The following is a 16,361-nucleotide window of genomic DNA, read 5'->3' as shown; positions in this document are numbered from 1 at the left end:
TTCAAATACATGTGCTTGTGTCAGACATTTCAAATTCAAACCATAACCATAACAATATCCTTTTCATTTGCAGCCCTGACTGATATAGCTGTATAACCCACCCTCTGTCCCTTATCCATTAGTCATGCATTCTACTGGCTTCTAAGTGAGTATCAGCTATTCTTAACAGTGATGCCGTTTTTTTTTTTTCCCCTTCTTTCACTTAGGGCTTTATGGTTTTCAGGAAGATAGACACAGAAACATAACTTTATCTTTGCCTCTGACTTCATCCTTCACATCAGCTAAAGAAATTGGCACAAAACAAGTCTTGTATTGTTGTTTTATTTATTTGGTTAATTAATTTATTTTGTTTCTTCAAGACAGGGTTTCTCTGTGTTGTCCTGGCTGACCTGGAACTCACTCTGTAGACCAGGCTGGCTTTAAACTCACAGAGATCCATTTGCCTCTGTCTTCTGAGTGCTGGGATTAAAGGTATGCATCACCACTGCTCAGCGTCTTGTAGCGTTATTTATAAAGATCTTCCACAACTCCCTGCTACTTTTAGAACTAATTTCTGTTTCCCTTATTTTCTAAATGCAGGCCACCTTTGGCCTGAACTCTGCAGTGAGATTTTAGCTCCTTTATTTATATAACCTATATTAAGCTTTATTAAACTCCAAGAACATAGATGCTGTGGATGCTGTGTACTTGCTGACTTTGAACCACACACCCTCCTCCCAGCTGAATCTGTCCAGATTGTCATAGACTCTGGGTGGGGGTCATTATCCCTCAAAACCACTTTTGATTTCTACCCCAGAGCAGGTGGGTGCTGCACCTTTGTCTCCATGTCAACGGAGCATGTTTTCGCTACAACACAGCCCTCATGCACAGAAGAAACAAAAATGGTGCATATTGGGGACTAAATAAGCATCTCTTAAATGAGTGAGTATTAAATCATGTTAAATTCTGCCCATGGAGTAAATTAGGAAAGCAGTGAACGAGCAAGCCAAAGGAGTACCACAGTTAATAACCTGAAGCCGCCTATACGCCTATTATAGAGGAATGATAGGGTGCTGACAGATGGCAGAATAGCCATTTTGGGAAGGGTGATCAGTAATCTGAAAACTCTGTGTTCATTATTTCCCTAACCGAAACTCTAATGTTATAATAGCAAACCACGCCCAGTGATGTTTCCCAGGAGACAGTTTATCATCTACTCCTGGAGGCCGCAGGCTTGTGTGTCTTTTCTGTATCGTGAGCTCAGTTTCAATAGGTTATGCTTCTTCTGCATAGTGTATTTCCTTACAGCACCAAGTTAGAGAAATTTCTCCATTTCATACTTGCAGGGATTTCACTGGAAATGGTGATTTATTAAAGAGAATATTTTTATTTAGCCGGGCTTAGGGTGATCTAAAATGTTTGGTACTTACTTTTTGCATTGTACTTTGGTTTCATAATGACCTGTGAACATATCACTGCCAAATGGAGATACACTAAATTGAAGGGGAATATTCCACTGAATATTATTTTTGAAAGTGTCTTTCGTGCTCCAGAGTTGAGGGACCATGTTGTTTACAATGGTTTGAATTACTCTGAACGGCTTTGGAACTGTAAATCTGCCCTCCCCACTTGTGGGGTGGTAGTGTTTAAAAGGTTCTCTCTCTCTCTCTCTCTCTCTCTCTCTCTCTCTCTCTCTCTCTCTCTGTTTCCGATTCACATCCTTTTGATTTAGCAAATCTCTTTTAGCTTTGTATAGAGAAAATACTGCTGAGGATGCTGATTATTAAATAGATCATTATTCAAGTTTTAGTTTATACTTTACAAGCAGCAATTGTGAATGCACACTATATATCCTTTTATTTAGAGCCTTTTGGATATGTGAGGCCCTTGCAGAATCAAGAGCCTGGCCTCATTCTGTCTGTTTTCTGTTCCCTTTGAAGGAATCAGTAACTGGCTAAAGCTCCTCTCCATCTGTCATAAGGAGCATGAGGGGATTTCTCCAGCCTCCTAGGGGAAAGGAAGAATTCAAAGTACACAGATGACTTGGGTATTAATGCCCATCCTGATGGTAACTCGGTATAGGTGCGCTCTTCTGAACTGTTTAGTTACAGGCCAATCCTTGTTTTCTAAGTTTGGATTCTACAAACAGGGCAAGCCCACAGGGTTCTCATAAAGATTGGAAAGTGAGAGTCTGCTCCTTAACTGATAGCCGCAGATGTCTGTCTTCCAGCTTTCGGGGAGAAGTGACAACATCAGTTATTTGGAAGGTATACGTCCCATCTCTACAAAATGTTCGGTCTATAATATTTTAAGAGAAACTCACCCGTCCCCCAGTGGAAGTGAGAGCAGCACTTATACTGCACAAGTGATGAAATACCAGGAACACAGGGCTTAGGAGCCACTGCGTCCTACGTTCCCCCTCCTGTCTCACAGGTCTGAGACTCTCAGAGTAAAAGTCACACACACCCATGCACAAGCACAAAGACACACACCCAAAGACATACTCAAACACACATCCATGCACATATAGGCACACTGGCAAACATACATACATACATACAGACAGACACACACACGCAGGATCATAGATACAGAGAGAAAATTGCACAGATAGACAGAAAGACATACACATACACCCATATTCACAGAGACACACACAGATAGGCAGGCAGACAGACAGAATCACACACACACACACACACAGACACACACCCAAGCCATTTACAGATAGACACAAACATCCATGCAATATAGACACACAAGCATACATACACCCAGACAGACAGAATCACACACACAGACACACACCCAAGCCATTCACAGATAGACACACACATCCATGCAATATAGACACACAAGCATACATACACCCAGACAGACACACACACATGCAGGCACATGGACATAGACACATACACACAGGCACATACAGACAGACAAATACACACAGAGACATACATACACACCCATACTCACAGAGACACACACAGATAGGTAGGCAGACAGTCAGACAGTCTCACACACATATACACACACAGAGAGACACATACAGATAGGCAGGCAGGCAGAAAGACAGACAGACTCACAAATTCTCTCTCTCTCTCTCTCTCTCTCTCCTCTCTCTCTCCTCTCTTCTCTTCTCCTCTCCTCTCCTCTTCTCCTCTCTCTCTCTCTCTCTCTCTCTCTCTCTCTCTCTCTCTCTCTAGCATTGGAGTGGCAGCAGGTATGAGCTGGGATGTACAAGAAACCACCCTGGAGAAATGGAGTAATTCTCTGACATTTTAGAGTCATTACTTTGCAAAATCATAACATTTGAGAGTTAAAATTTAGAGTTGTAACATCGCAGTATTTTATAACATGGTTTCCCCTGGTTACTTTGAGATCCAGCTCAGAACCCAGTGTGCTATGCGCCTTGGGCCTTAGGAATGCAACCTCATTCTCTCCACAGTCCTGCAGGGTAGGTATGGTCATCATTTGATACTGAGAACACAGAGTGATTAAAACATTTATTCAAGGTCTTGTGATTGATCTACAGGACAGATAGGCTTCAAAATAAGGTTGACCTGAACACACACTGCTGTATCTGTGCCTGTGTGGATACAGAGGAAAGGTCACATGAGGACAAAGATGAGAAGATAGCAGTCTTAGCCAAGAGAGAGGCAGCAATAGAAAACAAGACAGCCTGGGCTTGATCCTGGACTTCAGGCCTCCAGAACTGCGAGAGAATAAAATTTCTTCTGTTTAAAAAAAAAAAATTCTTCTGTTTAAGCCGTGTAGTCTGTGGCATTTTGTTACAGCACACACAACAGCACCATATAATATTGTCCTATGGAGATGGTAACCCGTGTGTGTGTGTGTGTGTGTGTGTGTGTGTGTGTGTGCGCGCATACACTCCCTGAGGCTGAAGTTGACTCTTTGTTTCCTCATTGACCTTGCACAATACTGGACACAAAGGAAGCATTTTATATTTGCTTGCTGAGGAAGGTATATTGAAGGGAAGTGCTTGGCAATTTAGAACAGAATGGTGAAATGAGCTACTAAATACACACATTGTCTCTCGCTTCAGAATATTAATGTTGGCCTTTGAGCATGAGCTCTTTCCTCAGAAGCTTGCCTTACAGAGCTTTTAGAAGCTTTCCTAAGGCTTGGAGGGTAGAGCGTAGGTAGGTACTGTCTTTCTTACGTGTTTTTACTGTAAGTTCACATTTTTGAGAAATCCAGGAATTGAAAGGTACCATATTAAATGGTCTTAAATAATTTTCCATGATTATTAATTCAAATTATTGCCTCGTTTATAATTTTATAAATGACATGTACTTGTGGAATTTCTCTGCTGTTAGTGTAAGTTCTAGGGTAGTTTTATAAAAGTTTTTTTTTTCATGATCGACTAGGGAATATCTATTTCTGTCGGGAAATAAATTATCGTGAGACTTTCACTAGGTAGCGAATACCGGTTTCTGTGATTTGGTGCTCATTGGGGGAACACATTCAGCAGAGTGGAGTTGTTATGAGTGTGGTATTTTATTTAATTACTTCTATAAAAGTTACAGATATAGGAATAAGATATTTGTGGAATTGAGGTTATAAAACAGGGAACACACCTGCTAAGTGATTTCTATTCAGTATATTGACTATAAAGGCATCATAAATAGAATGCATTATATTATTATGCTTTAAATTACGAAGGAATATGTGGATGTTTTGTGAAACCTTACTAGTGGAGTAAGCTTTAAAATATCGTACTGCTAATAATAGAGAATTAGATTGTGTAGAGATGATGTACTTTATTCCACAGCCCGATTTAGCTGCGTCACGGGATGAGGTTAGATAGGACATGTAGTTTCTCTCAGTATATGTATAAAATGGCAGTGATTCACTTGAGCAGCGCCTGCCATTGGAATTCATTTGAATAAGGTGTAAGCTGTGCGGTAAAAGACTTCAGTCACAGGGAGGCTCCCATTTTTGCGTCAGAATCATATCGTGGCTAGCACACAGTAGGTTTTTCTACATGCCCTAAAATTAATATATAAGATGAGGAGAGAGGCCACATGCTGCTCTTCTATATCTCTGCTTAGTTCATTCTTTTTTTATATCCTAGTTTGGATTTTTATGCATTCTGCTGTTTCTATAATTGGTATCTAAGCAATGCATTTTTTAACATTAATTATCAAGTTTTGTCTTAGACTTAAATTCCATGTGGTTATGTGAGGCAGCATAAATGGGCATCGTCCACCTTGCTGACACCTCCTTTCCTCAGTGGGAAGTATGTTGACCTTGACTGTGACTTTGATATTTAGGATGGCTGATGATCCGAAGAGATAAATCCCACTGGGATTGTAGACGTCCATCCCTATACCATCATCAACTACACAGTCCAATAATGCCGAAAGCCGCCAAGACCTGCGCATTTCAGCGGAGGATTACCTTAAGCATCACAGATTTACTTGCTGGAAACAGTTCATTTTCTGAAAAATCTTCCTCCATTCTGTAGGTTGGTGTTACAGTCCCAGGGACAACATGATTCTTTGGTTATTGTAGCTTAGAACAGTGGAATTGCTGTTTTTAATTTTGAAAGGAAAAAAAAATATCTTAACAGTTAAACTTCTTTGTTTGAGGGAATCATGCCAGTGTGCCCATTGCGTGACTCAGTTTGGAATAGAGGAGGTGGTGGAGATTAAGTCATCGTTGGAATTCTTCATCCCTGTCCGTAGTTCACTTTGCTCTTGTGAAGGGAGGCAAAGACTTATGAAAATGTGAACATCTGAAACTCATTTGTGTAGACACAAGAGGATAGATGTCATACATAGTCCATGGTCGTGGGCTCTTTGAAGACACTCTCAGGTACAGCATCGGTGTCTGGGAAGGAAACTGACATTTTCTAAGTGTCTTGTCAAAGCTTGGGACTCCAGGCAGTCTTCCAGAGGAAGCTTAGGAAACTTGGTAGGAGCGTGTGTCATCGCCACCCAGAGTTGTCCCTGACAGGCCGAATGACTGTGGGCAATACTGATTCCTTCCTCATTGATTTTTTTTTTTCTGTCCAGTGAGGTCTGTGGTGATATCCTCATTCTGTGGATAAGGAAACAGTCTCCTTGAAATCATTGGTTCCAGACTGCAAAGGAAGCACGTTGCCATGGTTGAGCTGGAGGCAGATGCCCTCAAGGTCTCTTCCTCTGTGTTTTGTCCCCCAGGTCATCTAGGCTGTCGGTACCTAACAACCCAACCAGTGATTTTGATCAAGTTGAGTATTGTATCCCTGATGAAAATACTCACATTGGAGGTTCTCAGGATATGAGAAAAGGCTCTAAGAAAGGAGTTGGGAGAATTGCCTGGTAGCTGGCCATGCCCTGACTGACTCTCCTGAAGCAAGCCACACCATTCTCCCTGTGAAGGGGAGATAAGTGAAGGCTTGGTCTTGCTGAGCTTGCTTTCAGGTCTCTGTTTTTATTACCAGGAGGGGCTGCTCTCTGTGCCGCGAGCTCTCTGTTCAAGTCCATTTTGCCTGATCTTTTTTCAAACCATTCGTGTATTTCATACCCGAAGGGTGCACGAATCTCTTTGCAGAGATTGATTGATTGAATAATTGGACTTCTTCTGGCAAGCTTGACTGTCTGTGTGAGATGTTCAGTCTCTCTCCGTGGAAGGTTACTTTGATAGAGTTGGGCTGTGGGGTGAAGGCTTCTGAAATGCATTGAACTTCCGCTTTTTCGGTGTTGTCTCAGTCTTCTCTGTGACAAATCTACAGGGTAGATCCTCAGTGTAACTGATTTGTTGACTGGATCACATTACAAAACAAGCAGAAAATATCCTTATTTTTCTCCATCCTCTCCATTGGATGGTATGTTTGGCATACCTTATAATTTTGAGTCATCATAATATTTTTGGGGCAACCTAATTTTGAATACTAAAAAATAATGTACCCAGATGTCAATCAGAGTGTCCATTCTTTTATCCAGTTTGTTATGTCTTCTCTTAATATCTGTTCTTCCAGCTGATCGAGGCTTGGTCATCAGCCATAAGGAAGAAAGTTAGTCCTTACAGGATCGGGCCAAGGCTGCTGCACTTAGCAGAGCTGTTGGCTGCATGACTCTTCTTTCTCACACTTTCCCCGACCTATCCTTTGGAATTTCTTGCAAAGTCATTGGATTATATGACTTTGGTCAAAGTGTTCCCTGTCCAGATGACCACTTCAGAATTTAGCACCTGTCCTCTAGTGGCACTTCACTGGATTGTTCTTGTACCTTTGTTCAGGAAGCTTACTTGGGTGGGGCTCTTAACAGAATCACCGAAAATGACCATCTCAGGAAGGATAACACACTTGGCCCGCAGGGAAAGTCTTCTACTATCAGACTTTGAGGCACAGCCCGTCTCCATTTTCCCCGGGCCTCTGTTGACTGTTTTGTAATGGCAGGCAGCACTCACAGGGACTGTAGCCATGAGTCTCTGTGAGCGAGCGAGCACCCAGATATCCAATGGATTAGCAGCCTTCCTCACTGCAGATAGCCACGTTTATGAGGATGGGTTCGGGTACTTGGTGGGGCGGGTAAAGAAGGCAGGAATGGGAACAATTAGATTGTCTTCGAAGATTCTTTTACTGCTCTGTGGGCTCCTGAGTGTGGAGGCCTTCTAGTTTCACTTGGCCCCGGGCAACAAAGCCTGTGAATCTGCAAAAGAACAGCTCTCATTGTCAGGCATATCAAGAGTTCCAGTGAAAATCTGAAACACCAGGACAGTTCCCATTCTGCTTCTCTTGGAAGGAATTTAGAGATTAGGTTTTCAGCAGCGAGATGTTCGGGAGTATTAAACCTTGAGAAACACTCATTGTCTGTGAGCTGCTACATTCTATAATCTCCCTGCTCTGTAACAAAATTCCTAAGGAGCAAATAAATGACTAATTGATACAGTCACGGTGACTGTTGTATTGGTGTCCGGGTAAGGGAAAGTCGGAGGAATGAGATTTCTAATCTGCAATTATTCTTTACTTATTTGATTAAATAATAGGCCACTGAAGTAGAAAAAGTAATTCAGAACTCTTGTTCGCTCAAACTAGTTGGTCAGGTTGATCAAGGCAGGAACTGGATGGGCAGGTGTCTCTGCTAGAAATCTTAGCCAGTGCAGGCTGTAGACATTATTTTTTGTATTCTGTATATGCTTGTTTATATGATGAACACACATTTCTGTTCATACACACAGAAATATGTGTTCATACATGTAAATAGAAATGTGTACTTGATAGTCCCAGTATAATAACATATAATGTAATACTGTGTATGAAATTGTCTAAGTTAGGGTTACTATTGCTGTGATGAAACCCCATGGTCAAAAGCACCATGGGGAGTTGAGTTTCATATAACAGTTCATCATCAAAAACAGTGAGGGCAGGAACTCACTCACGACAAGAACCTAGAGGAGGAGTTGCAGAGGCCATCGAAGGGTTCTGCTTACTGGCTTGTTCCCTGTGGCTTACTCAGCCTGCTTTCTTATAAAATCCAGGACCACCTGCCCAGGGATGGAACTACCCATAAGGGGCTGGGTCCTCCCCCTTAAATCACTAATTCAGTAAATAACCTGCAGGTTTGCCTACAGTCGAATATTTTCTCAATTGAGGCTTCTTCCTCTCGGATGACTTTAGCTTGTTTCAAGTTGACATATAAAACTAGCCAGTACAGAAGTATAACAAATACATTTTAATAATTGGCCAAGAATAAATGGCATAAAGTATAAAACATGCTCAGTTTTTTCCCTTTATTTATAATTCAGATATAGATGGCTATAAAATACATGCATTAGTTTATTGATTTAGAAAATAACTTCAAAATAATTTTGTTCCCAAATCAGATACATTCTGGTGACACATGCTGAGAAATCGTTTTAAAATTATAAATTTAATTTTGGTCAATGTTACTTGTCACCATGCTTCAAAATTTATAAACGTGTATAATTTACCCTACAATATGTATAAAAATAGGATTACATCTTGGTAGTATCGGAGAGTTTTCTTAATTAAAAGTTTTACTTTTAATTTTGTGCATTTGAGTGGTCTGTGGGTTTTTGCGAGTGAGTGAAGGTGCTCACGGAGGCCAATGGTATTGGAGAGCCCCAAAGCTGGAGTTACAGGTATTTGTGAGCTGTTTGATGTGGGAGCTGGGAACTGAATTCCCTACCCTCAGTAGGAAGTGTGAGTGCTCTTAACCACTGAGTCATCTCTCCAGTACCATTCCCTAAGGGTCTTAAAGCTAACTTTGAGCTCATAAACATATCACATGATCATCTGAAAATGCTGTTGGAAATTGGAAAGCATGAAGGAATAGTGGTACCTCAGTCTGTTCATAATACACCTGATCCGGCCAGGGCCAGAAGAAGAAACAGCACATTGCTTCTTGTTGGTACATTTTTTCCACGAGTTTCCAAAAAATTGTCTTTTCATGGTGGAATGTCTTTAATTTATATTTAATAAAATAAAATAGCAAAACAAACAAAGGGGCGGAAGAGATGGCTCAGTGATTAAGAGCACTGACTGCTCTTCCAGAGTACCTGGGTTTGGTTCTGAGCACCAATATGGCATCTTACAATCGACTCTCACTCCTGTTGCAGGGGATCTGATGCCCTCTTTTAGCCTCCACAGGCTCTGTACTCATGTAGTGCACAGAGGAGTGTGCAGGCAAAATACCTGTGCACATAAAATAAGAGCAAAATAAAAAGTTAAAACAAGCAAACACATAAAAAACCTCAAGCCATCCAAGAATTCTTTTCATGTTAAGACTTTGTATGTCTAGAAAGCTGTCCAGTGTAATCAGAGGTCTGCTAAGTATAACTCCTCATATTTATCTGTAGATTCTCTGCTTATATCATCTTTTTGAGATAAGTCAGTCATTGCTTATTACTTTAAGATGCAGAGAAAGAAATAAGGAAAGACAACTGAAACTTGAGAAGAGTTACAGTAACACACGTGTCTTTAGCTCCAGTCTTGATATCCTGTATGGCAGCTAATTTCACATGGACCTCAGTATTTCATTGTGTTTCATTGTGTTCATACATGGAATGGTTTCTTTCTGGTGTGGGCTCATGTTGACAGAGGTTTCTGTCCTGCCCAGTCTTACAGCCGTTCAGTCCCAAAGAAACACACAGAGGTCTACATTAATCACAAACTGCTTGGCCTGTTAGCTCAAGCTTCTTATTAACTCTTTCTTACATCTTAAATTAGCCCCTAATTCTTGTCTGTGTTAGCCACGTGGCTTTGTACCTTTATCAGTGAGGCATTCTCATCTTGCTTCCTCTGCATCTTGGTGACGACTGCAGACTGATTCTTTCCTCTTCCCAGAATTCTCCTGTTCTGGTTGTCCTTTTTCTACTTCCTGCCTGGTCACCCCACCTATATTTCCTGCCTGGCTACTGGCCAATCAGCATTCTATTAAAACAATACAATATACGTTGCAGGGTCTAAGACCATTGACCCACAGCAGGCTCAAAAGTGAAGGGGAACATCAGTGCCTTTGGCTGCAAGGTGAGCTTTTTTTTATAAAGGATCCAATTGGCTAGGAAGCCTATAGTTTGAGATAGAGAAAGAAGTTGAAAACAGAGTTCATCTCTGCAGCCAGATAGTGCTTTTGAGTGTCATTCCTGCTCAGGGGCCATGCTAATCTTCTCTGTATCGTTCCAATTTTAGTATTGTGCTGCCAAAGCAAGCACCAGATACTGCCTTTGAAAGCCTCCTTCCTCCTCTTTCTTTGTGATCCAACCTTTTAAAATCACTCTTCCTTTGCTGAAGACACAGAGAAATAACTTTATTGAAGGATCCTTAGCACATCAGGGTGCCATGTGAGAGCATGTCTCCCCGCTTTGTATTGTGGGGAAAGTGTTGAAATGTAAGAAAGGAAGGAAGGAAGAAAAGAAAGAAAGTATATTTATCTCTTAGAAGAAAGGTTCTATTGCGGTAAACAACAACAAGAAAAAACAAACAAACAAACAAAAATCCCACATCACCCTAAATTGAGATTTTTTTTTTTTTAAAAAGTAAAAAGCTTCCCTGTGTGGAAAATTTTCAAAGCAGAGATAACTAACAGAAAGGGCAAGAAAACAATGGAAATATGCCTTGTCACTTAATAATTTCAAATAAATTTGGCTTCTAACACATTCAGTTTTCATATCCACATGGGGATTTGGCATTTATTTTGACGGAGATGATGACCTGGAAAAACCCTCTTCGTTGCTGCAGACCTGCAGGGTTGCATCACCTGGGTGGCAGAGCAGCCGGCTCTGGCTAATGTGTTGTTGTTCACTCTTTCCTTCAGTAGCAGATTGTGTCGACGGCACATATTGTGTCAAAATAATTAGCAAGTGTTTCGGGGGTGGAGAGTCTGTTTCTTCCCTATGAGCACTGATGAAGTTGTTGAACTGTGTGTGTGTGTGTTTGTGTGTGTGATATCATAACAGCTTATGTCACTACCATGTTGACTGGATAAATATTTCCGCTGAGGTTTTCATCAGCTTTAACGAGGTATTATTTATTCAAGGAAAAGTGTTGGAAATGTGGTTCAGTAGGCCTTTGAATGTCTTTCTTTGGTCAATTCCCCCACCTGGATTTTGGCTCGCTGGAGTTCACTGTCTCCCACCACTTTGGCCAACCAGCTAAGGAATGGTGGATTTCATCTGTAAGGCCATCCAGGGTCAGAGGTCTCCAACCATGACAGGGGTGCTGTAGTGTTTGGGCACCGTATATGAGGAGGGATCTGTGCAGGTTGTATGCGACTGTGACAGAATGCCTGACATACCTGGCAACTTAGGAAAGGACGCTTCATTTTGCTGCACTGCAGAAATGCTTAATCAAAGAAGTCTGTTGTCTTGGCCAGGAGCAGAGAGGGAAGGAAAGGGAGTGGGGAGCCTGGAGAGGAAGGAGGGTATTAGGGTCCCATTGTTCCCTTTAAACACAGACCAATGATCTGAAAACCTCTTACTATGCACCTTCTTAAGGATTCCAAACTCTCAGCGTAGTGCCCTGGGGAGGGGTGTGTGTTGGAGGATGGGGTGGGAGGTTGTTGAGGGGGGTGGACCAAGCCTTGAACTCGATGGGGAGACAGTTAAGATCCAGATTCTAATGGGTCCTCTAACTCTCAGGGACACTGAAATCTTAGATTTGTCTAGGTTGGATAAGTAGATTTTTTCATAAGCATGCCATGGTTGCTCAGATACGTTGGTAAATCCCTGTCAGGGTCACGTGCAGCAATGTCTGCTAACTATGCTTGAGGTTGCTTTTGGGTCCATATATTACATGAAGGTTCTTTCAAATGTTTCCTGAGCTAATGTCGATGTGTGGTTTGCAAATAATGTTTTAATAAAAGACCGAAGCGGGAGGTGCGGAGGAACAGAACATGAGCACTGACCTTCCTTAGGTCTGCCTTTCACCAGGTAAATGGCTTCAGCCATTCTCCTCAGCTCCCTCTAAACATGTGCCCATCTGCAGGCGATGCTGCAGACTGTGGGGCTGTGAAGACTAAGTGTAAAGCTAGGTAGAAAGCGCCAGACAGTGTTCTGGTGGTGAATAGCCGTGGTGGGTGCAGAGCCCTTCTTACTGGAGACATTCAGCAATGAAAATACCGTGCTGGTTCAGTTGAACTGTTTATGCAACTCATTTTTTCTTTCTTTTGGAAGATTGTATATTCTTTATAAAGTCTCTTAAAAAGTAATCTATACATTGATTTACTTATTTAGCTATTTAACATCTATTGATAGTTACTGCCAGCTTCCTGGGCTCTAGAAGTTTACACTGTGCCAATGTGAGGAGTGAGAACTCACTATGGAATTTTATGTTTCGCGGATTGTAGTAGGCATTCTTTGGGCCACCAACCAACTCCCAAATCATGACACTGAGACTTATGTAACACGAATTAATAATAAAAATTCAGAGTCTGCTATCAGGGGAGAATGATGAAGATCAGAGCAAGAGAGCAACTAGCCACTGGAGAATTCTTAGCACTACCAAAGCTCAGACCAAAGAGGTGATCCAGTCCTCAGACTGCAGTGAGCTCCTGTCTCCTCCTGCCTTATATTCCTCTCTCCTCCCAGCCATATCACTCCTGTCTCTACCTTCGTAGTACTCGGATTAAAGGGGGGGGATCTCAAGTGCTGGAATCACTTGTTGAAATAGGAGCAGCGGGGCTGCGTCCCCGGCACCCGGCCGCCCCCACGGCTAGCTTTACCCGAAATAATTACACGGAAACTGTATTCTTTTAAACACCGCTTGGCCCATTTCTATCTAGCCTCTTCTAGGCTAGCTCTCGCACCTGGACTAGCCCATTTCTAATAATCTGCTGTAGCCCACGAGCTGGCTTACCAGGAATGATCTTAACCTGCGTCTGCCTGGAGTGGGAGAATCATGGCGACTCCTGACTCAGCTTCTTTCTCCCAGCCTTCTGTTCTGTTTACTCCTCCCACCTATGTTTTAACCTATGAGGACCAAGCAGTTTCTTTATTGCTTAACCAATGAAATCAACAGATTGATCTATGACACTCCCACATCAACAGCTGTGTGAGCTCTGTTTCCCTTATAGACTGGATCAATTTTGTATAACCCAGGGTAGCCTGGAACTAACAGAGATGGGTCTGCCTCTGTCTTCTGAGTCCTGGGATTAAAGGTGTGTGCCACCACTGCCTGGCCTCTATTGACTAAGCTCTGCACTCTGATCTTCTCTGTTAAAACACACAAAAAAATATCACTACAAATTCATTATTAGTTATGAACACTCAGCCTTATCTTATGCTTGTCTTGCTTAGTCCTTATAACTTAAATGAACCTGTTTCTCTTCAGCTACATTTTGCCTTGGGACTTTTTACTTTTCTTTCATTCTTTATGCCCTACTCTGTGTCTTGCTGTCTGGTGGCTACCTCTCCTCATTCTCTTCTCCCAAGCCTAAATTCCTCCTACCACTTATTCTCCGTCCACTAGCCCCCATCTATCCCTCTACTGCCTAGCTATTGGCCATTCAACTTTTTATTAGCTCAATCAGGTGTCTTAGGCAGGCAGAGCCACATGTCTTTACATCATTAAACAAATGCAGCATAAACCATTGTAGCACAGCTTTACATAGTTTATGTAATAGTCAATGACAGGAGATGGCTTGGGGATAGGGAGATGGGTAGGAGTGCTTGGTGCACATGATTGAGGGTCTGGGTTTAGATCTTAAGTATCCATGTAAAAAGCCAGGTGTGATCACACTCTCCTATAACTCCAGCAGTAGGCAAGGATGGGGGTGTATGGGACATTGAGGGGGGTGGAAGGAGTTGGAAGCTGGAAATGGGAAGATTACTGGGGCTTCTGTGAGAGAACCTGAATCAAGGGAATAAGGCAGAGAACAAGAGAGGACCCTTAGTGCCGATGTTCTCTGGCTCCTGAGTGTGTATGGAGTGTTCATACGTCTACACACACACATATGTACATGCGTGCATACACACACACACACATAGTGAAAAACAGAATTTTACCTTCTACAGAAGGTTGATGCCTTGGGACCCATGGAAGCAGTAAGTGGCCTTTGAGTCAGGTTATCCCTTAAGCCCTCAGCAGTGTCTTTGAGCTCTTGCATTTGTTAGTGATGTTTTGTTTTTGCCATAATCTAGTCATGCCCATACATACTTGTGTTTCTCTGTTGAGACACAGGGTCTCGAAAGCTTCCCTTAAACCTGAAGTGTCCCATTTCTCTGGTCATTGGAACAGCATTTTGAATACTTTTCCTTTGATCATCATTCTGTTCCATCCCATGGTCCCCTGGAGGGCACAGCATAGCTTGGTGGACATGGCCTGTTGCTTTTGAGGGTTTGTTAGCAGCGTGTTGGCTTTGGGTATAACATACATATAGTCTTCCGAGCTGCTGATGAGGTCAGCAGTGATTATCACAGTAGAAGTGGGGCAGCCTCTGAGAACACAGCAAAGGGAAGAACAAGTCACATATGGCTTCTTAGAATCCACTGGGCAGTGAAATCCCACCTTAACCACATAGAAATGGGTCACACCTGTCACGAAAAACTGGGAGGTAAATAGCTTTTCAGCAAGGCCACCCAAAAGCCAGATTTGTTGCCTTTCTTCACCTCCTTCAGTTTGCAAGGTGGGACATGGCTTTGAGTCTCCTGGGGAAGAGAGAAGGGAATGCATTCCTGTTGCTTTCTCTGCGGCAGTGCGCTGGTCAAAACTGCCACATTGCTGCCATTTGTTTCAGAGGAAACCTAGACCACAGATCTTTTTGCCTTGGCATATCCCCTTCCAGAAAGAAGTCAGGATTGTCACTGTAAGAAAAATAGGCATGACGTAACACCTGGGGACTTTATTTTTGTTACTTCAAACAGATTTAGTCCTCGATTTTGTGATGCGACAATTGAGCTGTGTATGAGTATGAGTTGCTACTTTATATAATATATAAAGTCCACAAAAGATGACTCCCAATCTAGTAAGATCGGACTTTAAATTATGGCTGTAGGAGTGAAAAATTTCTACACGTTTGCAAAATAATGGAGATTTCTCTTAGCCTTTGGAGTAGATTGTTGGAAGTGTGATTTTGAAGTTCAAACAACTAAAGTTTGTTTAACTGACCTCTGTCATCTAACTCCTTTCCAGTGATTACCAATACACTCCCTTTTTTGACCTTCCGTCTTTTCACAGATAAATTCAGAAGCCTGCCTCATAAATCCAAGTGACTCTGATTTTCCTCTCTGTCTTCTTTCCAGCGTTTGGATGCTTACTCATTAAGTCAGATAAATTTCTTTTGTAAAGTTTGGCGTTCTTTCTTTGTTGGTAGGGAAGCAGCTTGTTGTGGGACAGGAAGAACTGAGAAGGAATACAGAAAATGATGACATATTCTCTCTTTTTTCCCCCTCTCCCTCCTCGCCCCTCCCTCTTTTCTTCCCTCCTTCCTCTTATGTAGAAATGATACATAGACTCATAATATATATAATATATATCATAATATCATTTTCCTTTTGTTCTCCCTTTCTCCCCTTTCCTCCCTCCTTCCTTGCTTCTCCCCCTCTCCCTTCCTTTCTTTTGACAGTCTTACATGTCCACTTGATCCAGAATTCAACTGCAGCAGCACTCCTGTGTCTACCCCCAAGGTCAGGGGCTGCCAGTGGTGGTGCCCTTTATTCTGCGTAGATCACTTTGCTATGGAGTTGACACTGAGTACCACCATGGTCCATTTATGCTGTTCTAGGACCTAAACTTAGGACACTTCTGCATGCTAAGCAAATACTCCACCAATGGAGCCCCACCCTCACCTACCTAAGGCCGTTTCCATGCTGGTCTATAATGTACTTTGAGGGTATTCCTAGTTTGCTATACCCTGCTCCTCTCTCTTCAACCCCCTCTTCTTCCTGTAGTCCCCTTTGTTTCTCACAGTTTT

General features: G+C 42.2%; 1 protein-coding gene and 1 pseudogene across 5 annotated transcripts in view; one reads left to right on the top strand and one right to left on the bottom strand.

Annotated features, from left to right (window-relative positions):
- The window catches only part of Plcb4 (phospholipase C beta 4), a 356,880-nt gene that overhangs the window by 11,986 nt on the left and 328,533 nt on the right, over positions 1-16,361 (top strand). The gene's annotated exons all lie outside the window — the stretch shown is intronic.
- LOC121460574 lies at positions 10,548-10,664 on the bottom strand (annotated as a pseudogene).

The sequence above is a fragment of the Microtus oregoni genome, unplaced genomic scaffold, assembly GCF_018167655.1.
Source record: "Microtus oregoni isolate MIOR12 unplaced genomic scaffold, Mior012 000020F_ref0000438, whole genome shotgun sequence".
Lineage (NCBI taxonomy): Eukaryota > Metazoa > Chordata > Mammalia > Rodentia > Cricetidae > Microtus > Microtus oregoni.
The sequence above is the reverse complement of the archived record's forward strand: the minus strand, read 5'-3'. Positions and strand labels throughout refer to the sequence as shown.